At 41.1% G+C, this 25212-nt stretch overlaps 1 protein-coding gene across 4 annotated transcripts in view; it reads left to right on the forward strand.

The window, feature by feature from the left end:
• Positions 1 to 275: 275 nt before the first annotated feature.
• TLR3 (toll like receptor 3) overlaps positions 276 to 25212 on the forward strand; it is a 41138-nt gene continuing 16201 nt past the window's right edge. The window contains exons 1-2 of one of the 4 annotated variants that reach the window (XM_066236280.1): positions 276 to 398; positions 24272 to 24360. The gene's annotated coding sequence lies outside the window, so the exon portion shown is untranslated. Of the gene's footprint in view, positions 399 to 23519; positions 23567 to 23818; positions 24361 to 25212 lie in introns of those variants that run through there. The other 3 variants (XM_066236279.1, XM_066236277.1, XM_066236276.1) reach the window with 3 other exon arrangements.

Genomic DNA, 25212 nt, shown 5'->3' on the forward strand with positions numbered 1-25212 from the left:
ATATTCCCCATGTATAAGACGCACCTTTTTTTCAAAAAATTGGGGATCTAAAAACCAGATACATCTTATACAGTGGTTGTGGAATTTCAAATGCCATAGATGGAACTGAGGACGAGGCAATATATGAAGACAGTGATCTGTCATCAGACACAGATGAGGACAAGCTAATGAATGGGAGTTTTGACAGTGATGAGGAGTTGTACAAATTTTATAATGAATAAAACTTGAGTTCAATAACTTTATGTAATACATTTTTTTTTTCAAATTTCATGCCCCCAAATTAAGGTGTGTCTTATACGTGGGAGCATCTTCTACATGGGCAATACGATAAGTCCCGGAAAGATGCGGATATTCAGTACAGAGAAACTTCAGGAGGGAGAAACATGGAAACCCCAAATGTGAGTGAAGATGTTATCCGTGAGAGAGGATGTGGCCACGTGGGCTTCATCTTGGATCAGACACTCTGTGGATCAGTAGTTGTCATTTATCCTCTGTCAGCCATGTAAAGAGCACAAGTCCTATTGGCCATGAAACCAGACAAAGTGAGAGGTCATGATTCTCCACAGTAAAAACTTGCAGGCTATTTTGATATCTGCCTGGAGACACTCAGTTGTCATGCAATCACCAGAAATATCTTTCCACCTCCACTTACCCATGGAAACATTTTGAACATCAGTGAAAGTACACTGCACTTAAGGTTGTGCCATATATATCTTTTATGTAATAGTTTTTAATTTTTATTCCTTAATTATAGTTGACACACAATATTATATTAGTTTCAAGTGTACAACATAGTGACTGGACATTTATATACCTTATGCAGTGATCACCTCGATAAGTCGAGTCACCATACATACTTATGACCATATTATATAGTAGTTAATCGCAAGAGCAGAGAATTTTTTCTCTCTTCTTCCCTTGTCCTTTATGAATTTTCATACCTAATAGTATGATCAAAGCAATCCAGTCAGTGTTTTCCTTTCTCTAGGAATTGAATCATGCTGAAAAATCTATGAGCCAATGATTGCAATTCCTCATTGACGGCTTCACGCTGAAGAACAGACATCTAAGTTTTAGCAACTTAGTTGGAGCTCAAATGCAGAGCGGGGTTAATGAAAAGAGAGACTGTTTTCTTCCCTCCTCTAATCCGCCCACTGCCCGGTACAGAGGCCAGTGATCTGTTACTGCTTAGGGCCGGAAAGCATCTAGAACTGAAGCTTCAAAGCCAACCTTTTTTCTTAGAACAAGTCCTAGGCGAGCTGTACAGTGCACAGCACTGCTCTCTAGTGGTCAGAAGTCAGAACTGGAAGTAAAGGCACATTTTTACTTGGACTTTTTCTCTCAGAGACTGTTTTGGGTTCCCAAACTACTGCTACCAAAGTGAAGGAAACAGTTGATAGGATTTTCTGGATAAAATCCAGGCCTGAATAATCCTGGTTTTGTCTGACTTGTCTGGGCAATGACAGCTGCTTGGGCTGATCCTGCTTTCAGGGCAGTGAATCATGTATCCATGCTATTCATAATTCAGCTTCTCTAATAGCAAATGCACGACGTTCCTACCACCACTAAATATGTATGTCATTTTTCATCAGTTACATGGGGAAACAATGTCCCCTTGGCTACCATAGAGACTTAGAATGAAGACCAAGTAAAAGTATATGGAAACAGTTTAAAAGCAAAATGCTGAACAAATGTTTTTATTGAGGAAATCCATAATCATCTGTCTCACTTAAAACACTTCATTAATTCAATCTCATGCTTTAAGGTTTTCACCTAGAAACACAACATTGTTATGAACATGTATACACAAACAAGTTATAAAAAATAATTTTTATTCTATGCAATAGCCTCTCTTCTAGCCCTGCTGACAAAAGTCTCACCATGAAGGAAATGTTTTATTGGTGACTTTAAACTATGGGAGATATATGTTCTCCCCCTTCTGTGATTAACTCACAGGGATTTTCTTTAAGAACTGTGTGATCCACATTTCCAGAGCACCCACACAGCCTTTGTACAACTGTTTTAATCAGCCTGCTTGTGTTCAGTGTGGACCGAAATGGACAGTGGAGAAAGCCCTATGTTAGTGTGAAGTTTCCTACTAAGTAGAACTGATTTTCTTTAAATCACTTCTGGGCCACAAAAATATAAGAAAGTGAATGATCATAAGTAACTGCTTGAATTGCTGAATTTTTCACTATATTGAGGTTAACAACTGGGTAATGATACTTGATTTAAGTTATATAATCTTCTCATAATTTTTTTTTCACCCTCGTCAGAAAAATATTTTCAGTGAAATCACAGATTCAGAAACAAAACAAGAGGAAATAGATTCTCATGTACTGTGCTGGGAGGTGGGATATGAAAGAATATTTCCAATAAGGTAGACAATTACATCAAGTAATTTTTTGTGTGTGGGGGGGAGAGGTTTCTTTGATAATGATCCTCAAGATAATTAAGTTCATGCCTGGCAAATGCTGACAACTATTTAAACTTCATACTCATGTGAGAGTTCAAAATAACAATGAGAGTCAAAGTGTTGCAGAGACAATGAAGACTGGCTTAGCTGTTTGATTTGCATGTGGACTTAATTTTACAGTTCAGGGTTCAGCACACCCACCCCTGCACAGGTAGAGTTTTAACTCCAAGGATTGAAGACATCACTCACTGTGCCAGCGCATACAGGGCCAAATTGTGCAATTTTCTACATCAACTTTTCATCCTCTTTGATCCCCTCTCTCCATCAACTTATTTCTTAGTCAGTAAAGCAAAGGGAAGCTTTTCCACTGTGGAAATATATTTCTATTTCTGATAATAATAAGGTTTGTGCCTTTACTCTCAATTCTTATGTACATTTCAAAAGCAATCTTTCAGAGTATATTATCATCAAGTCTAACATTGTGTGTGTGTGTGTGTGTGTGTGACAGAGACAGAGAGAGGGACAGATAGGGACAGACAGACAGAAAGGGAGAGAGATGAGAAGCATCAGTTCTTCATTGCAGCACCTTAGTTGTTCATTGATTGCTTTCTCATATGTGCCTTGACCAGCAGACCGAGTGACCCCTTGCTCAAGCCGGTGACCTTGGGCTCAAGCTGGTGAGCTGTGCTCAAACCAGATGAGCCTGCACTCAAGAAAACGTCCTCAGGGTTTTGAGTCCTCTGCGCCCCAGTCTGACGCTCTATCCACTGCGCCACCACCTGGTCAGGCCAAGTTTAACATTTTATAGTAAATTCTGCAGCACATGGACTCATGTGCACGTCGGCTGTGCTTGTCCTGCTCCATACTGCTCTGTTTGTGAGGTGATGCCTGTACATCCTTCAGAATGTGGACATACAGTGCATATCCTTCAGAAATGAGAGTCAAAGGCCAGTGGAGGCAGAACAGTGGGCTGAGTCTGAGGACCTTCAAGTAGACTCTGCCCCACCTGCCTACCGAGATCACATGGGCCTGCTTCCTGTTTCTGTGCTAACTGATGTCATCAGCTTCTGCTCTTAGCTTTGTCCACAGGCTTGTCACTGTGCTCACATGCCTGGGAGCTGACATCTATTCGGCCAGTACTCTAAGCCCAGCCTGCCACAGACTCAGCTTTAATATCAAGGACCAGATGATGACCTCTGTCACACGCTCCTTCAGGCATCTGACTGTAGCAAGTCCCTGCTTGGCTTCTCGCTCCCTGTCCTGGCACTGCCGTCTCACCATCCTGGCTGGACGAACGGGCCCAAATAGGAGCCCTCTGACCACTGTGGAGCATCACTCTCCTCAGACAACGGCTGACATTTACTCCCAGTGGTTCAAAAAAACTACTTCCCAATATCCACCTACTTGGGATGCAACAAATCTAAAGGTTCATAAAAATATGAAGAAAGCAGGCGTGAAAGACAGCATCTTAGATATTGGTAGCAAACTACTTTTCTTTAGAAAAGAGAAAATACTGGTTGTAATCAAATCCAATCTACTCAAGTCCCTGATATTAGTCCTGTCGACCTGGAACCTATACTGACCTTGCAGGAATGCTGAGTTCACCGTGGGGGACTGGGGGGTGGGGAGGGGGGGGACTCAGGCACAGTGCTGACCACGGCTGAGAATGGGTGGACTCACCCTCAGAAGGAGAATTCTGACCCTGACCAACCCCTCCAGGAAATGGACTGCCTATTAATAAATGAGGAATTGGAGGAACACTCTTCTGGGGGAGGTCTCCTCACCATTTCTGTCCAGAAAACTCTTACACAAATTCCAGAAATAATTTACATAGTGGAGCCTCCTTAGTGGCCCTGTGTTGGATTTCTCCAGGCTTGTGTTCCCACAGTGTTTAGTTCCACTCCTATTATGGTGCTCAGCACACTGTTTTGCAACCTTTGTTCATGTGGTTTCATTCCCTCTGGATTGTGAGCAACTGTAGGGCAAAGACTGGGCCTCAGTGATCTTTGAATCCTCAGTTTTCATTGACGTGCAAGCACAGACACTGAAGAGATGCTCAGTGAATCAACAAATGTTTCCCATCTTACGCTTTTCGCAGCATGGGTGCTTTGAACATTTGCCAGAGAGAAAACCAAACTCCAGACCCCCAGTACTCGGTTTTTAAACAGAGACAGAGGATTCTGCTTCCGGTTAAGATGTAGGTAGCTTCCTGTTAGGAAATGCATAGCTTCCGGTTAGGAGGTGGGTAGCTTCCTGTTAGGAGGTGGGTAGCTTCCTGTTAGGAGGTGGGTAGCTTCTGGATGGTGCCACTCCCACCTTTGCAATGAGAAAAGGCCAGGTAATCTACAAAATCATAACTGTTTTCGAGCACATCAGAAAGCAGAGGTTGTAAGGCAACTGAGTGAAACCCAGCTCTGCAGAGTGACGAGTCCGCGGAGAGGAAGCGGGTAACACGGGCCGTTTCACCTTTGGCAGAGCCTGAGAGAAAAACGGAGCTGCCATAAAGGCAGGCTGCAAGAAAACAACTACCATGTTCTTAAAGGCCGAGGGCAGGCTGGGGAGGTCGTTTGGCATGCCTGGGAGCCGGAGACACAGGAAACGGGCAGTCCTCCACTGTTCTCCCGGCAGCTTCCCACTGTGTGGCAGGGACCCCGTCCCTGGCTGAGGTGCATGGCTTCCAGCCAGCGGAAGACACCTGTTGCCCTTGAAGAGGGGCAGGAAAAAGGCTCAGGTGCAGAATGGAGAACTGCGTACAAAACAAAGGAATGTAACCACAGGGGAGAAGGGGAGACACCTCCAGTGCCCAGAAGGAGCCCCGGGAGCCGCAACTGGGTGAAATGCTAGGCCATCCATGTGTCTCTGTGGAAGTCGCCTCCACCTCCTGCCTTTCAGCACTTGCCGCTGTGGACCTCTGCCCGAGCAGGCTGGACCCATCTAAGGCTTCTGCCACCAAACTAACCTGCCAAGAAACGCACCTCCTTAGAAGAGCCCACGGGCTTTGGCTGTTCATTACCTCACTGTGTCTCCCATGGGGCCATAGTCAGATCCCAGCTGCAAGGGAATCTGAGAAGTATCGCTTTAAATTTTAATCTGGGGGTTAAAATGAACTTTTCCCTTCCTACAGTGCAAACACACACCTTAACCGTGGTTCAGAAAGGAGTCCTATAAATAAGTTGCAAAGGAGTTGAATAAGCCAGTCCCTAGTACCCACTGCACCTGCTGCTCAGCCGGACCCAGCGACGCCCCCTGGTGGAAAGGAGTTGAACAAGCCAGTCCCTAGTATCCACTGCACCTGCTGCTCAGCCGGGCCCAGCGACGCCCCCTGGTGGAAAGGAGTTGAATAAGCCAGTCCCTAGTATCCACTGCACCTGCTGCTCAGCTGGACCCAGCGACGCCCCCTGGTGGAAAGGAGTTGAATAAGCCAGTCCCTAGTATCCACTGCACCTGCTGCTCAGCAGGACCCAGCGACGTCCCCTGGTGGTTTCGTTCGTAGTGCCAGAGCGCTGAGAACGAGGGGGGGGGGAGCACACATGGTCGTTTATTTATCTTTGTCTTCTTCATGTCTCCCTGCGCCTCATTCACTTGTAAGTCCACTCGTGCAGGGACCCTGTCCACCTTGCTCTCTACTGCGTCCTCAGTATAAACTACAGTGTCTAGCATATGGGTGGCACTCAGTAAAGATTGTGGAATAAATCAGCAGAGCCATTTGAGAACTGAATAAAAACAAAACCAAAAATGGTGACCCTGTCTGGGTGACCCTCCCCCTGCAGGTACAGGCGCAACATTTCCATTCGACATGCCGAGATTCCCCGGGAAGAAAGTGCAGTAAGGAGATAGATGATGTGTGTTCTCATTACCTTGCTTAAAATGCCCGTGGAGTTATTAAAATCTGCACATCCACCCCACCACCACCGCCATCACTAAAGCAGAGGGAAATATCTGAAATGTTTCGAGCCTTCCTGCAGGTAGGAAAGCAGGAGTCCCTGGTGGGTCACTGCCCTAAAAGTGCCGGCATCAGTGAGCACCATGTTTGGAAGAGCCGGCGGGCCTGCAGTGCACAATGCATCTCCATTAGGCATTCGCACGAATTCCTGGAACCTCTGCCAGCTGGCTTCTCAAACTGATTCACTGGCAACAGAAAAGAAAGAGAAAAAAAATCCAAGGTCTTAGGGTGCATTTTTTTCATTCTCCTTGTATAGCTCAGAGGAGGCTAAAAGCTTAAGGAGGGATCCACAGGGGTTGAATAAGAGCCAGAAAGGGAGATTAGCAAGAAAGGAAGGTATGCGGGCCTGGGAGAGCTGGGGGGTCTTTCTTGGTGTTCCTGTGAGAAGAATTCAGTGCCCTGTTCATGCATCCCAATTCCTAGTTCTGTGGGTAGCACCGCCACTCAGCCTGTTGGCCTTCCCTTTTCCCTCACCGGGAGGGGACAGAAAGCAAGGTCAGTCACAAGGACACGTCTTCCTGCCCCACCCGGGAAGGGTTAGGGCGGGGGCTGTCCTCCAGGCAGGTACCGCAGGCTGCTGCGGAGAACAGAGGTGGTGTGCTCTCTCTTGTCTGGCTACCCAGGGAAAACAGGAAATGTTTTGGTGCCATGGAGAAACCTTGGCATGGAAACATTCTCCTCTCAAGTGATTAATTTGCCCAACTTCCCTATTTCAAAGGCAAATAGCAATCAACAAGCTAACAAATGTGCAGCCAATTAATCAAATTGCACTAAACTTCTTTGTAACTATCAGCTTTCCACATACGTTTTCTTTTTTCAGTGGGCAGTTTTTCCTTATGACCTTCCCTCCTAGAGCCGTACAATTTTGCTAACTTCACAACCCCAGACTCTCTTTTACTTTCCACAAGAATACGGCAATATTCAAAGGGGAAGGATGGTGAAAGAAGAGTTTCTTCCCCTCAGCTCCCTTCCTATGAGCGATCGTGTCTAATGAGCACAAGGTTTTTGAGACACACTTTCCGTCAACGTAAGAAAGGGCCAGACCTACAGAGAATTTTTGTAAGAGTTTATTTGAGCCAAAACAGACAACAATTGCTGGGAAGCAAGATCTCAGATGCTCTGTTACTGAGAGTAACAGTTTTGCAGCTTCTTTTATACATTTGCAATTAAGGGAGACCGCAGGGAGGTGGGAGTGACAAGGTGGAGGAAATTACAGGGTAGTTTAAAAGATTATGGACTCTCTTGGGGGTGGTTACACTTAACGGGGGGGTCTGAAAAGAGGCATTTCAAATGTGTGTTAACCGAACTGCACCAAAACAACGAACTAGCTAGCTCAGGGCAAAGATCAACCTCTTACTTCACAAGTTACATGCCTGGGGCAGGACTACCTACCATGACCTGCCCCGCTAGGAATTTTTGGTCAGATCACCCTGTCAGACTACTTTCTCAAAAAAAACAAAACAAACCCTTTTATTCCCTCCACAGATTTAAATGTTATTTGCTAGCTAAGGTGGAAAAAAAAAAATCTGCCGTTTCTATTAACATCTCAATCTATTTCAGTGAGCAGAGATCTAATGCATGAAAGGCAGAGATAAAAGTGGAAACCACAATACAAAACACTTGCAATTAAAATGACACAGCAGGAAAGCAAGTGGAAAGCAACAGGAAAAAATTACATGAGTAAATTAACTTGAAAGGGAGGAATTCGAACAAGGTCCCTAAATTCAATTACTGGCGAAAGGCAATTAAGCAGTAAGGACAAATTAATAGAATGCAAGGTAGCAAGTGGGGTGGGGAACAGGAGAGGGGAAGGGAGCTTAGAAAGAGATGAATGAGGTCAAGGGAGCTGGTCTTTCATTCACTTAGTAATTCATTCACTGAGCCAACAAGTGCGTATGTAGAATAAACTTTGTGGAAGGTTGTGTGAAAGATGAAATGCAGGAAAGAGAAGGGAAGAAGCAGCATAAGGGATAAACTGGTCTTGACCAAGAAGTACAAATTCCAGAGATTGAGAAGGGGGCTGTAATATGATATGATTAGACCCAATTAGCTGCGTTATTTATAATAACCAAAACATGGCCCTGGCCGGTTGGCTCAGCGGTAGAGCGTCGGCCTGGCGTGCGGGGGACCCGGGTTCGATTCCCGGCCAGGGCACATAGGAGAAGCGCCCATTTGCTTCTCCACCCCTCCGCCGCGCCTTCCTCTCTGTCTCTCTCTTCCCCTCCTGCAGCCAAGGCTCCATTGGAGCAAAAGATGGCCCGGGCGCTGGGGATGGCTCTGTGGCCTCTGCCCCAGGCACTAGAGTGGCTCTGGTCGCAACATGGCGACACCCAGGAGGGTCGCAACATGGCGACGCCCAGGATGGGCAGAGCATGGCCCCCTGGTGGGCAGAGCGTCGCCCCCTGGTGGGCGTGCCGGGTGGATCCCGGTCGGGCGCATGCGGGAGTCTGTCTGACTGTCTCTCCCTGTTTCCAGCTTCAGAAAAATGCAAAAAAAAAATGCAAAAAAAAAAAAAAAAAAAAAAACATGGAAGGAACCCAAGTGCCCATCAATAGATGATTGGATGAAGAAAAGGTGGTACAAATATATACAATGGAGTATTATGTGGCCATAAACATGAAATCTTACCATATGGGACAGCATGAGTGGACCTAAGGGTATTGTGCTCAGTGAAATAAATTGGATAGAAAAAGACAGATACCAAACAAAATAGAAACAGACTCACAGATACAGAGACTAAAATTGAGCATTGCCAGATGGGAGGGGGATTGGACGGCGGGATAAAAAAAAATGCAGGGATTGAGAAGTACAGGTTGGTAGTTACACAATAGTCATGGGGATGTAAAGTACAGCATAGGAAATATAGTCAATAATATTGTAATAGCTAGGTATAGTGCCAGGTGGGTTCTAGACTTACTGGAAGGGTGGTCACTTTGTAAATTATATAATTGTCTAACCACCGTGTTGTACACCTGAAACTAATATAAAATAATATTGAATGTCAATTATAATTGAAAAAATATTTTTAAATTGTCACCTAGTTCTAAAGTGGAATTTTGTTTTGCTGGTGTTTAGAATTTCAGGATGTCAATTTTAAAAAATAAAACATTTGATCTCTTTGCTCCATCTAGTGTTGTATCTTGGAATGACATGCACCTTAGTATCTCACAACTCAAGACTGCTGTGTTCAAGAAGTTAAGATCCATAAAACTATTACACAAGAAAATGCTAAAAGATCTCACCTACCTCTTCCTGAGCATTATAGTTGATTTTTCTCATAAGTTAAGGTAACATTGTTGGTAACTTCAAATCAGCATGAAAGGGGAAAAAAGGCTTATTTCTTTAAAACTGTAGGGTTCATGTGAGAGAGTTTTAGGGATCTGGCTGGATATATACACTTGCACAGCCGAAAGCAGGAGGTTAAACAAGGGCTATAATACAACGGCTTCTTCCTGGGAAAATTCTCTTTTTTTTCTGTTAATTGAGAGGGACAGATAGAGACAGACAAGCAGGAAAGGAGAGAGATGAGAAGCATCAATTCTATCCATTCTTTGTTGCAGCACCTTAGTTGTTCATTGATTGCTTTCTCATATATTCCTTGACTAGGGGGCTACAGCAGAGTGAGTGACTCCTTGCTCAAGCCAGGGATCTTGGGCTCAAGCCAGTGACCTCGGGCTTCAAGCCAGTGACTTTTGGGCTCAAGCCAGCAACCATGGGGTCATGTCTATGATCCCACGTTCAAGCTAGCAACCCAACACTCAAGCTGGTGACTCTGTGCTCAAGCCCAGTGAGCCCATGCTCAAGCCAAATGAGCCCACGCTCAAGCCAAATGAGCCCACGCTTGAGCCTGCGACCTCAGAGTTTCAAACCAGGGTCCTCACCATCCCAGTCCGATGCTCTATCCACTGTGCCACCACCTGGTCAGATCTGGGAAGATTCTTATTGGCACAGTCGTGCTTCATGATGCTAACATCAGGCCACCGGAAGTTAAGAAGGTGCTTTCTGAAAGGGCCTTGTTGGTCAAATAAGTTTTTAAATATGATATATGTTTGCTTGCTTATAGTTTGCATTGGGTGTAGGGGACAGGCTGTAAGCAGGCAGGGTGGTTATAGCCTAAGGCTTAGTTTTAAGGCTAAGCTTTTCCCCACACCCTTGACTGATTGCATGATGTGGGGTGGTGCACTCTCCTGAGGAAATCCCATTATGCCTCAGATAAGTGACTCTGTATCAGACACTTCCTTGTTTGTATACTGGATTAAAAGTTTTGATTTATACACTATAAAATGGGGCAGACCAGGAGCTTGCTCTCTCTTGGTTCCTGAGATTAGCATTAGAGAGGAGAGCAGAGAAAGGCCACGTGGAGGCAAGGAGAGGCAGCCAAGATGGCGGAGTGCTAAAGGAGAAGCCAGTTGTGTAGAGTTTGTGCAGAGAGAAGGAGATGGGGAACAGAGGTGAATAAAGCTAGTGAGGTAGATACCTTTGATTCTAGGAAACTCGGATAAGTCAGTAGCTTTATGAGCACTGAATGAGTGGATTTTGGAGCCCAGTGAGTGTTTTTACTTGCCCGCCAGGTACAAGCTAGGATTAAAGATGATAGCCCACTAGTTCTTGGCTCCATTGTTTCATTACCATCTGTCTGAATCTAATGCGAACCTTCACGGGCCAGGCGGCTGTGATGGTGGCTGCTGCTACTGGCTTTACAAGCCTCTAGGGGAGGCCTGTGCAGGAGGCCAGAGGAGAAAGGTCTCTCTGTCCCTCAGAGCTCTATGGTGAGGGGTAACTAGGAGGATCAGCTGTGGACCCTGCATTAGCCAGACAGTGAGAGACAAAAAAGAGAAGTAATCCCATTTTTTTTAATGAGAAAAATAGTTGAATAGACATTTCACATGCAAAAAAAAAACATAGTCATATGGAAAAGTCATTAAGGAAATGCATGTTAAAGCCACAATAATTATCCCTGACAGGTTACTTAGTTGGTTAGAATGTTCATCTACATTCACCAAGGTTGCAGATTGGTCCCTGGTCAGGGCACATACAAGAATCAACCAGTGAATGCATAAATAAGTGGAACAACAAATTGATGTCTCTCTCTCTTTTCTTTATTCTCTAAAATAATTATTTTTAAAATTAAAAAATATATTTTTAAAACCACAATGAGAGGCCATTGCACAATCAACCAGAGCAGCTAAAACTATACAGACAATACAAATCTGATCAAAGATGTAGAGCACTTGGAACTTGTAGATTTAGGGTGGGAGTGTAAATAGTTAGACTTCTTTAGCAAAAGCTTGGCATTTCCTTATAAAAACTAAAGCTATTCCATTCCAATCTACTAGCCATTCCAATCCTAGGTTTTTACTTAAGAAAAATGAAAGCCTATGTAAGAAAAAGACATAACCCCAAGTCTGACCGAGCAGTGACACAGTGAGTAGAGCATAGGACTGGGACACAGAGGACCCAGGTTGGAAACCTCGAAGTCGCCAGCTTGAGCGTGGGCTCATCTGGTTTGAACAAAGCTCACCAGCTTGAACCCAAGGTCATTGGCTTGAGCAAGGGGTCACTTGCTCCACTGTAGCCCCCCAGTCAAGGCACATATGAGAAAGCAATCAATGAACAACTAAGGATCTGCAACAAAGAATTTATGCTTCTCATCTGTCTCCCTTCCTATCTGTCTGTCCCTCTGTTTCTCTCTCTGTCTCTCTCTCTCTGTCACACAAACAAACAAATAACATTATGGAAAGAGAAGGAAACCACATATTGCATGATTCCACCTACTTGAAATTCTAGGAACAGGATAAAACTTCTCTATGGCAGAAAGAAATCAGAATCATAGTTGCCTCTGAGAGGGGAAATGTAAGATAAAAACCAAATGGAAGTGAGTAATAGGAAACTTACTGGGCTCAAGGTAATAGTGCTCTATCTCTTGATAATGGTTTACATTTATTCACATTGCTGAGTGATAAACTTTCATTGTACGTAAATATCTAAAAGAAACTAAACAAATACTGTACTCTAGTGATACACCTCCTAAAAACTTTAGGTCTGAAGGGTACCAAAGTCTGAAACATACTTTGAAATGCATGAAAATTAAAATGGATTAATAATAAATAGATAATTACGTGATTAAGTAAATACACAAAATGTTGATGGTAGAAGCTAAGTAGTGGAGTTTTGAGGTGTTCACTGTTCAATGTTTTTAACATTCTGTAAGTGCAAAATGTTGGAAAATGGTCAATAGAGAGGATCTCAATGAATATTCTGATGGAAAGCTGATCTGTTTGTAAATGGATGTGTAGTTTAGAATGTCACTGATAACATTGGCAGGACTAAACTCAAGGCGAAAGGAGAGCTGGTATTCTTTTTAAGAACTGTGAAGTTGATTATTAAACTTATCCAAGGACCAGTCTATTTTTTTCAAGTTTTCAACTAAAATCCTTTCTTTAATAAACACTTATAAATGTTTATTTCATATATGGCAAATACGACAGCTATATTGTCAGAGCACTGCAAACTGTATTCTTACCCTTTCAACCCTCAGTTAGTATTATTTCTACAGGAACTATTTTAGTGGTCACACTAGGTCATGCGTTGATCATTATTTCCAGTCATATTAGTTGGCTGAAGCTCCTTCTTCAGCAGATTTTTTTAGGAAAGATTCACATAAAAAATATTCCCTAAGTTGTTACATGTGGATAATAATTTGTGCCTTTTATATTTGATAATTTTGACGCATAAATACGCTTTCACCCACATGTCTTTCCTTGTGTCCCAGTAGAGCCCAAGCTCTATGTCGATCAGGCGTCCCTGATTCGACTTCCCCGTGCAGTGGGACACTCCTGCTTATCAGCAGGGCTGGCAGCCTCTTCGAGACTACTCTTGAGGCAGCTGTGAGGATGCTACTGTTAAGTGCCACCGGAGGAAAAACGCGACTGACACACAAATTAGTTGCAATAATCACACAGGCAATTTATTACTCACAAATCCTTTTGGCGTGCCTGGGTACAGCTTAAGGGGGCCCCGTCGGCATGCTCCTCCCAGCTGTCTTTGGTCAGAGCTACAAGAAATGTCTGAGATTTTACTGCCTACGTTTTCTTTTAGGTTTCTTATGGTTTCAAGTCTAATATTTAAGTCTTTAATCCACTTGGAGTTTATTCTTGTGTATGGTGTGGGAAAGTGGTCTCGTTTCATTTTTTTTGCATGTATCTGTCCAATTTTCCCAACACCATTTATTGAATAGACTGTCTCTACCACATTGTATATTCTTGCCTCCTTTGTCAAATATTAATTGATCTACTTGATTTATCTTAATAATAAAAAACAGTAGCTGTAATTTGTTGAGTACCTTCTATGTGCCAAAAATTTATTTTAATTATCCCTAAACCTCACAGCAATTCTGTCATTTGGTTACATTGTTTTCAATTGACAGAGCAAGAAATTCATGCTTAGAAAGATTAAATAATTTGCCAAAGGTCATAAAGCTAGTAAGTGGCTGAGTCATAGTTTGAATTTAGGTTTGATTAGCTTCAAAGTTCACACTATATCTAATACTATATCTGCCTTTCTCAATAGTTTAGGATCATATTTTAGAGTTTATATACAGTAAAATATCTTCTCTTATCATTGGAACACTGCAATATTATTGAAATAAATATTATTGAAGAAAGCAAAGTATGATATTCTTACAAAGTGAATTCTAGAGTGAGCAAATAATTTTCCAAGTTCATGTAAGTAACAAGGCTCAATAATATTCCATTGCATGATATAGCACATTTTGTTTATCCATTCATTGATGGAAGGACACATTTATTGTTTCCATTTTTTGGTTATTGTCAGTAATGCTGCTAAGAACATTGTGTACAAGTATCTGTTCAAGTTTCTGGTTTTAATTCTTTTTAATTCTTCTATATAACTAAAAGAGAAATTGTTGAATCACATGATAATTCTAATGTTTAATATTTTTGAAGAACTACCATACTGTTCAAGAGCAGCTGCATTAGTTTATATTTCCATTAACAATCCAGGAGGATTCCAGTATCCCCACATCCTTACTGACATATGGTAGTTTTTGTATTTTTAAAATAATTTCTTGATAATAATAACCATCCTAATGGGTGTGAAGTGTTATCTTATTGTGAGTTAGATTTAAATTTTCCTATTGATTAATAATATTAATTATCTATTTATGTGCTTATTGGCCATTTGTATAATTTTCTTTTTGGAAAAAATATCTATTCAAGTCCTTTGCCTATTTTTTAATTAGATTTTTGTTTTGTTTTGTTGTTGAGTTGTAGTTCTTAATATATTTTGGATATTACTTCCTTGTCAGATATTTTGCCAATATTTTCTCCCACTTTGTGGGTTTTCTTTTATTCTCTTGATAGTGTTCTTTGATACACAAATGTTTAATTTTGATAACTTCTGATTTATTAATTTATTTCTTAGTTTACTGTGTTTTGGTATCATTTGCAAGAAGGCATTGCCGAATCCAATATTAGGAAGCTTTCCCCCTATATTTTCTCCTAAGAGTATTATATTTTAGTTTTTATGTTTAAGTCTTTAATCCATTTTTGGAGTTAATTTTTGTATATAATGTAAGATAAAGTTTTGATATAATTTCTTTGTGTTTATCTTACTTGCAATTCATTGAGCTTCTTGAATTAGTAGATTTATATATTTTATCAAATTTGGAAACATTTTGGCTATTATTCAATTCCCCCATGTACATGGCTATTTATGAATGTCTTAAAATACCAAAGAGTCTCATTCCAGCTTCTCCTTGGGGCCCAGATGTTCTACTGTATGTCCTCAGCTATCCTGTCCTCTTGTCCCAGGTGTCTCTCTGTGAATGTCATCTTCCTGGAGCTTTCACACGCAGTGGTGGCTGCTTTTCCCCTAACCAGAGCTACAAGTCTGATGAGACAGAGGCTGGTTTTTTAGGAAGCCCCCAAAGAGATTAGAATGTGGCCACTAAGGTTTACTCTGCAATCCTCAGATCACGAGAGACAACTAGGAGGAAGGCTCCTGTGTCTTCCACATGAAGATTGGGCTAAGCTGAGGGGGAAGGGGCAGGGCAACAGGGAATACAAATGCCATGAAATTACCTATTTTTTTTTTGAAAGGTAGATTTTCTTCCTTTGGCATTCACTTGGTGACTGCAGATCTTTGCTGGTTTCCAGAGCTCCTACACAGCCGGTTCAGCTCGGTTCTTACATTTTCATATTTCCATGGAAAATGCCTCTGCATTGTATAGTCCGCCATTTTGCTGCTACCCTTCCCTTGAGAAAATGTTGTGTATCGATAGCACTGGGGAACAAGATTTTTGTTGCATCCACACAAACACTTGTTCTTACCTAATTCGAGTGTGCTGATCTCAAATCTGACATTAGCCTTTCTCTGTAAGCTACAGTTTGTTTTTTTTTTGCAATTCAAGATTTTAGGTTTTCATCTTATTGTAAAATTTTCAACATTTAATTTAACATAATGAAGTAGAATGTCTTTTTGGGCATCATCTTTGTGGAAATATAATAATTTATATAATGTAGCAAATACACTAAAAGATATGATTGCATCAGAATTTATCTACAGTTTCAAAATAGAACATGTTAAAACACTTATTTTAATCATAAAATTTGCACAAAACTTATTTAAATTCTATTCAGGCAAAAATTTGCATTTGTAGCTCTTGCGTTTGTGTATTGTTGAGGACAATCTCGTTTGATGCTCCAGTAGTCTGCCATCATATTTCTGTCCCATTGCCCCTGATAACGCTCTTCCATCATCTCCAGATCTTGATAAAAGCATTCTCCCTGCTCGTCACTAACAGCTCCAAGGTTTTTGGGAAGCTTATCAAGGTGTCTGTTCAGGAAGTGAATCTTAACACATAATGAAGTAGAATGTCTTCTTGGGCATTGTCTTTGTGAAAATATAATAATTTGAGGTCTGTCAAATACACCTACTTTTATCGTCTCAAAAGACAAGGCAGGAAAAGCAGAAATAATATATTGAAAGCATTCACTTTCTCTATTTAAAACCTGAACAAACTGCTTCATTAAGCCAAGTTTGATGTGAAGTGGAGGAAAAATGATCCCGTCTCGATTAACTACAGGTTCATTCACAATATTTTGCATCCCTACTTCCAGAGCTTCACGTTTCAGCCACTCCTTCTGTATCCAGTGTTTCTCCCTAGCTCAGCTGTCCCACAAATACAGAAAGCAAGGATACTTCGTGAAACCTCTCTGTTGTCCTAGCAGGAAATTTACCATTTTAAGATCCACACAAATGATCCAGTTATGCTCTTCATACTTCAGAATGTCGAGGACAATTTTTATGTCATTATAATCTTCTCGCAGATGAGTTGAATAACCAATTGGAATCACTGCATAAACATTACCGTTGTGTAGGAGAACACATTTCAGACTCCATTTAGAGCTGTCAAGAAATAGCCGCCATTCTGTTGAACTGTACGTGGTAACACCTAGCTGGCTGAGAAGACTACTGATATCATGACAGTAAACAAAGTATTTGTCTTTGGAAAAAAAGTCCACAAAAATTTGTTCATGCTTCCTGAAATGGGATACTTTAGCTGACCGGTGAAATACTTTTTTTTTTCTTGAAGCTTAATAACTCAGCTGCTTTCTTTGATAGGCCCAAATCTCTTACTAAGTCATTCAATTCAGGTTGGCTAAACTGCTGAGGGGTTAATGACTGCTTGGCATCAGAAGAAGACCCTTCAGATTCTACAACCATTTCCTCATGCATCTTATCAAAATACACTTGATCACCATGTTCACTTTCTTCATCCTTAGAAGAAATAAAACCATTGAAAATTGGAATTGGGAGTGTCTCAGAGTGTGGGATAGGTCATATTGCTGAAGGAATATTAGAATATGCGATCATATGCCATTTTTTCTTGCCAATGACCTTTGTATGGATCAGACAGAAATAATAGTCACTACTGTGGTCCTTAGATTCACGCCAAACCATGGGACTACCAAAAGGCATTCCTTTGCATTTTCCTTTTGTCCAGTCACAAAGCATTTTCTCACAATTATGACACACAATATGAGAAGCCCAATTCTTGTCTTGATCTCCAAGGGGAACTTAAAAATAGGCAAAATATGCACATGTCACAAATGATGAAATATTGAGCCTTTGACGTTGAAGTGTGTAACAGCCACATACATAACAGGTGTCAGGACTATTGTTACATTTACGCCTACTCGAAGAAGCCATGATTCAATCTTAAAACAAACTAAGAGGGTGTTTTATCAGATAATAATTTTTTTACATTTAAAAACAACTACAATTATGTAAAAGTGATGTTTGTAAAACATTAATTGCCTTGTGGTTATGTTCAATCCAAGAGTTGTTGCCCTTCAACTCCAATTTAAAAACTAGTGCATGCCATTAACTGTAACAAAAAGAAATTAGAATAGCATAAAAACTAGAGCATGCACCAAAAAAATGGATTTCAGATTTGGAATCAGCAATGCAGAAATATATAGAAACAGTTCTAAAACCTCATGCAACAGAAAATGGGAAAAATATTGTTCCCCAGTGAAGCAATCACTTAAAAAGAAAATCAAATGCAGACAACATTTCAGGCATAAAAAAGAACTACAATACATTTAGGTTGAAGCTAATTTCCATAATATTCTATAAAGCTCTTACAAGTCAATAATAAAAATGTAATGATCCAAGTAAAATTTGGAAAAACAACAGAAACAGGTAATTTGAAGGAAAAGAAATGTCAGCATTTCTTTTGATTATGTTAAAGTGTGCGTTCAGCACTTATACAGGCCACAAAGGAAAGATCAAGTCTAGCATTTGATAGAGATTGCAAACTTTTATACTGGAGCTTTCTGAATTGTGTCGGGTTTATGTATTTCATATCCCAAACATTTTCATAGTAAACCTTCCCCTTATTTCTACTTTTACTTCTCATTTTTTAAGGACTGGTTCTCCAATTTTTACTACAAATTTTACTACAAAGATAAAGTTTTTTCTTAGGTGATAAGATGTGGTCAGATTAATAATCCAACCCTTCCAACCTGGGCCTTCATTTTAATTTCTCCAGTTGATTCAAAATTTGCATTATATAAATATTATGCTAAGTGAAATAAGTAAATCAGAAAAAGTTCAGAACCATGTGATTTCACACATAGGTGGGTTATAAAAATGAAAGTCATGGACACAGACTGAAGTGAGTGGTTACTACAGGTAGGGAGCTTGGGGGTGGGGGGAGTAAGGAGGGACAAATACGCACTGACAGAAAATGATCTGACTTTGGGTGATGGGGATACAATGCAATCAACAGTTCAAATGCTCTAAAGATGCTTACCTGAAACCTACGTATTCTTACTGACCAATGTCACCCCATTCAATTTCATTTCTAAATAAATTTAAACAAAAGAACTTGCATTATAAAATGAAGATCAATCTTCATGAGCATGAGCATTAATTCTCACCTATGACCTGTTCATTATGATTAGAGTAAGTTATTGCCGGCATGCCCTGCTTTTTGAAAGTGGTGGGGGAACTCAAGAGTTTGCTAGCTTTAGTAATAGTAGATTTTAGTTACAATCAATAGGATTGATAATTATGTTAGTAAAAACTTTGCTCCCGGAGCTGGAAACAGGAATGGGACTCCGAGACTTCATGAGGCTGCAAACCATCCACCTCTGTGCCCCAGGCCCAGGAGCTCCACAAGCAAGATGGTATCTAAGCCCCCATACTCCAAGAATGTAATTCCCAGTGACAAGATGCAGATAAACAAGTACTGGTCAACAGATGAAAAAAACTCTAGAAAAATCTCTGGACTGCAACTTTTATCTAATTAACTTTAGCCTAAATTCCAAACCCCTTACCACCTCCTTTGGTCCCTTTATAAAAACAGAGATGAGGTGTTAAGATGGGGTTTTGGGTGATATAAAACCCCCTTCTTCCCAGATCACCAGCCATCCCAATAAAGCACCCATAAAGATTCAACCCTTGTCTCTACTCATTGTCTGAGTGGTGGCAGACAACAAGAACACTGATATTTCTGGTTTCAAAAGTTTGCATTAGCCATTTTGCTTTCACAAATGACCCATATTAGTAGTACCTGTTTCCCCTAAGTGCAAGAAACCTGAAGAAAACATTTGGCATTATATAAAAAAAAAAAGTGAAAAGCAAAAATAGTAGTCCCCTTTTGTTTTGCAGCAGTCATTACAGAGGGGGTGTTGGTCAAATAAGTTTGTAAATATATATGTTTGCTCGCTTATAGTTTGCATTGAGTGTGGGAGACAGGCTGTAAGCCAGGCACGGTCCTTATAGCCTAAGGCTTAGTTTTAAGACTAAGCTTTTTCTCACGCCCTTGACTGTTGCATAATAGGGGGTGGTGCACTCCTATGAGAAATCCCATGTATGCCTCAAATAAGTGACTTAGTATCAGAGACTTCCTTGGTTGTATATTGGATTAAAGACTTTGATTCCTACCCTATAATATGGAGTAGAGGAGCCCATGCTGAAGGAGAGCAGAGAAAGGCCAGGTGGAGGAGAGGAGAAGCAGCCAAGATGGCAGAGTGCTGAAGGAGAAGCCAGTTTGTGCAGAGAGAAGGCGATGGGGAACAGAGGTGAATAAGGCTGATGCGGTAGAAACCTTTGATTCTAGGAAACTCGGATTAGTCAGTGGCTTTGGGAGCCCTGAATGGAAAGGGAAGTGTTTTCCCACTGTGTATATTTCTTGCCCACTGGGTACAAGCTAGGATTAAAGGTAATGGCCCACCAGTTTCTGGCTCCATTGTTTCATTACTGTCTGTCCGAATCAAATGCAAGCCTGTGGTAAGGTTCCAGAGAACTGTAAAACTTAGTATTGGCAATGCCATTTTAAAAGGAAAAGTCAGGCTTTCTGTCCTGTCCTTTCTTTGGAAAATGGAGGGAAAAGGATATAGAAATCTCCTGATTTACAAGGATGACTAGGGTCATTTGGTTTTAAGTTCTCTGAAAGGATTAAGGTTCTCTGAAGAACTCCCTTTCCCTATCAATAAGAGGCAAAATTTACATAACACCCTACACTGATTTTAGCTCTCCCTCCCTTCCTAGAATCCTGAGATTAGCGTGTACCTCTAGTCTCATGATGGTGAACCTTTTTATAAAAACTGCCCACTTCTGCAGTGCTGGTCAACCTGATCCCTCCTGCCCACTAGTTGGGTGTTCCAGCTTTCCTGGTGGATGGGTAGTGGAGCAACCAAACGGTGCCGTGATTGGCCCAACATGAAAGCTGGAATGCCCACTAGTGGACGGGAGGGACCAGGTTGACCAGCATGGCAAAAGTGGGCAGTTTTTATAAAAAGGTTCATCATCACAGCTCTAGGCAAAGGAGGAGAGATATATACTAAAAGGTTTATGAATGTCTTTGATTGTATTAACTTGAAAGTTTTAACTTTTTTTGTAAATCCCTTAGACAAATGTTATAATCTTGTTAATGATTGTGTCATGCTGTCATGCCCCCCCCCCAACCTGTATGTAGTCAAAGGGTATATAACCAACCTCTGAGAAGTATTTGGCACACAATTTGGGTCTGCAAATGCCCCGTGTCAGCCATATGTGGCCAGCATATTTAATAAATCTCCTCCTTTAATAAAACCTTTCAAAATTCATCTGGATTTGGTGTCTCTACGTAAACCCGCTGAAGTGAGGTACGGTACTTTGCAGAATCTGGGGTACAGTACTTTACAACAAACCTGCATGGGCCAGGCACCTGTGATGGTGGCCATGACTACTGGCTTTACAGGGGGCATTCACCCCAAGCAACACATGTATCTCCCCCCTAACCCCACCCCAGCCTTCCCCGGGAACCACATTCGATGTCTGAGCATCGAGCGGCCAGGTCTCTGAGCTGTGTCTGTGGGCATCTGTGCTTTATCTAAATGTATGCTGTGTATCACCAGCAAGATGTGCCCGTAGGTATCAGAAAAGCCTAAAGGTGTTTGTAAGGGTCTCACCCGTAGTGTAAAACTGGATCTAATTAGATGATTTGATTATAGTAATTGTATGTGCATTGAACTTGCCTGTGTCCAGAGAGAAAAAAAATCTTGAAAGCTGCCAAAGTTACTGTTGGTTCTGCTAATAGCAAAGTGGTCTCTTTTGTTAGCATCCAATAATGGATAAAATTAAAAGTCTATTAATTTGTTGTAAAGTACTGTACCTTACTTACGTGGGTTACCTAGAGACAGCAAGTCCAAATGAATTTTTGAGGAGTTTTATTGACTAAGCTGGCTTCATATGTCTAACACGGGGTGTAGCTGACCCAAATTGTGCAGTGTGGAATATAACTCTGAGGCAGGTTATATACCCTTGACCACATACAGGTTGGAGGGACCATGACACAATCATTAACAAGCTTGTAACATTTGTCTAGAGCAGGGGCAGTCAACCTTTTTATACCTACCGCCTACTTTTGTATCTGTTAGTAGTAAAATTTTCTAACTGCCCACCGGTTCCACAGTAATGGTGATTTATAAAGTAGGGAAGTAACTTTACTTTATAAAAATTTATAAAGCAGAGAGAGTTACAGCAAGTTAAAGCATATAATAATAATTACTTACCAAGTACTTTATGTCAGATTTTCGCTAAGTTTTGCAGAATAAATCTATATAAAACAACTTACTATAGTTAAATCTCTCTATTTATTTATACTTTGGTTGCTCCGCTACCTCCCACCATGAAAGCTGGAAACTCCCACTAGTGGGCAGTAGGGACCAGGTTGACTACCACTGCTCTAGAGGATCTATAAAAGACATTAAAACTTTCAAGGTAAAACAATAGTGATGTCGTTTTACATATCAAAGTGTAATTTTGATTCACAAATCACATTTTACATTCACAAATCTTTTAGTGTCTATCTCCCCTCCTTTGCCTAGAGGTATATGTTACTCTCAGGATTCCAGGAAGGGAGGGAGAGTTAAAATCAGTGTAGGGCCTGACCTGGGTGGTGCAGTGGATAAAGCGTCGACCTGAAATGCTGAGATTGCCGGTTCAAAACCCCGGGCTTGCCTGGTCAAGGCACATATGAGAGTTGATGCTTCCTGCTCCTCCCTCCCCCTTCTCTCTCTCTCTCTCATTCTCTCTCCTCTCTAAAAGTTAATAAAAGTTTTAAAAAATTTTTTAAAAAAATCAGTGTAGGGCAGGCAAACATTGTCTCCTATTGAAAGGGAAAAGAAGTTCTTCAGATAACCTTGATTCTTTCAGAGAACTATAGTTAAACTAAATGACCCATTACCGTCTGTCAGAACCAAATGCAAACCTGCATGGGCCAGGCTGCTACTACATAGCTTTACACTTGTAAAATTACAAAGTAGAAAATAAAACTTTTTAAAAGTTCAGTTTAAACTAGAAACTCTGTGTGCTAAGTGTTGGTTTTTCTTTCAGGGGGCAGTTCAAGTTCCATCCAGCTCAGTAGACATCAGTGAGAGCAGTAGACAGGGCACACTTTTACTTCCTCTCTCATTAATGTCTTTGCTGAGTCTGTGGTTTAGTCGAGCTTACTTTAAAAGCCCTGTAGTTTAATGAGCAGAAATGGAAATGACACTGGTAAGAGGAACTGTACCTTTATTTTAGGGAAAGAAGTAAAAAAAGAAATGCCACCTAGAATTTCAGTTCATACAGAGCCAGACAACGTCTTTTCTGAGTGGTAGCTGTGACGGGGGACCCAGGAGCACTGTTCAAAATAACTGTTGATCTGATGCTCTGAAGTAAATGTAACTATTTATCTGGGTCCAAAACATACTCAATATAGTGTAAACTCATAAGAAGTTTTAAAGATGAAGAGATAGAGTCTTTTTCTTTGGTTTTCTGTTAACATTGGGAAGATCGGTTGGTCTAATCTCTTTGTTCCTATTTTTATTTAAAAGATTCTTAAGAGTCACTCTAAATTAAACTTGTGCAAAATATTGACTCTTTTACTTACCCAGTAGCTAAGTCTGGGGCCCAGGGGTGGGCATTTTACACTCTGACACAAATTATTTCTTGCTTTTAATTTTGCAATCAAGTCAAGCCAGTGACATGTTTCAACTGTCCCGGGCTGCTTTGTTACTTGACGTGTTTGTATAACCCGTTAAGGCAACTTGCGCTGTCTCCTCAGGCAAATCTCTCCTTCACTAGGTTTCGTTTTCCTTATTTCCCAGAATGAGTTGGGTTACCAATCGCTTCAGTCCCTGTCCACTGAGGTATGTTACTGTATATCGATGTTATATCAACAATAAAGAATGTGTTCATTTCTTGACAAGCATATTCCTTTAACTAGTTGGAGTCAGTCAAATGAACTGAACAGACTGAGCAGTGAATCTGGATTTTTTCTGGGCGCCTCTCTGCGTCTTAGGCAGGCTAGGGCCTCTGCCCGCCCCTCTCTGCTCCTTGTCTGCTGTGAACTCCGTCTCTCTCTGATCAAAGGGTTAGCCTCTGCATTACTTCCTTACAGTGTTGCCCGGAAGACAACGTGAGGTCAGGGGAACGGGATCAATTACTTTTAATTAGGAACCAAGTTAGTATTATTATTACTTTTTGTCCCTCTGACCATACACCATTCAATTCCGACAGTTTTGATTGGCCTTTGGTTAATAATAGAGGAATTCACTCTCAGATATTTATTAACTTCTGAGTTTCAGGTCCTGCCCACTCCAAGTGGCGAAGTCCCAGTCTTTCAACTTCCTCCGATGCTAAATCTGTGTGTGACCCTTTCAACAAATCCCAGGGGACTGTACCTGAAAAAGAAGAAGAAAAGACATATATAAAATAAGAAGCTATTTCAAAAGTGTCGTCCTAAAAAAAAAAAGTGTCTTTCTGAGATTGTATTTTGTTTCCTCTGCCTTTCTTAGAATAAATACACCAGCTGTAAAAGGCTTTTTTTTTTCCCTTTCTTTTTTAAACTTTAGTTTCACTTTCAAGATTGCAGCAAACACTTTCCTGATGAACGCGGCTGCATTTGGGCTGATGGGAGAAGGAATGGTCAACTGTCATCAGAGTAAGTGAAGATCTATATATTTTAAATTCCTGTGGGGATAGGATCTCTCCTGTTGGGTGAAGCTAGAATGCATGTTGGTTTTAGCATTCTTGGGTCTTTCTCTGACCCGGTGCTTGAAATCTAGTCAGAATCATTCGGGAGCATGAAAGGAAAAGCAGGTGACGTAGCTTTGGGAAGAAGGAAACAACTCAGTACAAATTATAGCAACAATTTCTCATTAACATGATAAAACATTTTATGCAGTAATTTTAAAAAAATTTGTTTTCTTTTTAAAGTCCTGAACTTGGACAGATACATGACGGTAGCTACGGAAATCATTTTCCAACAGACTTTCTTTAAAAAAAAAAAAAATCACACCTTTGTCTTAAAGATACAAAGCCCTGTGAGCTTTAAAGAGCTTATTGCCTTTTGCCACTTTTGTTGGCTTGAGAGGAGACAGAAGCTGGCATTTTATGATGATTGGTTTAAAAAGGAGGAACATTTCAGCTGCTCCTAGGAATAAGAAAAGGGCTTTCTTTGGCTTAAAGAAGGAAAAAGCCTTCAGGAGAGAAGTGGAAAGATATTCCAATGGATAAGAGGATCAGAAATGAGCACGGGCAAATGGGGGTTAAGTCGGACGGAAACGGAGTCAGCCTTAGCTAGTGCTCGTTTCAGGAAGGTGCCTCCCAACGTTACAGAATGATTTTGTGTCGGCATATGTTTGCATACAGTGTATCTGTAGCAATTTATGGGAAGAAAATGTAAAGTGTACCATCCAAACTGTCCAAGCCAAACTCTAACTGTTGGTAATGCTGAGAAGCCCGGCTCCAGACTCTGTGTCCTAGCCAGCGTGCCACGTTGGTGTTGGCTTGT

Source organism: Saccopteryx bilineata, chromosome 6, assembly GCF_036850765.1.
Source record: "Saccopteryx bilineata isolate mSacBil1 chromosome 6, mSacBil1_pri_phased_curated, whole genome shotgun sequence".
NCBI classification, from domain to species: Eukaryota; Metazoa; Chordata; class Mammalia; order Chiroptera; family Emballonuridae; genus Saccopteryx; species Saccopteryx bilineata.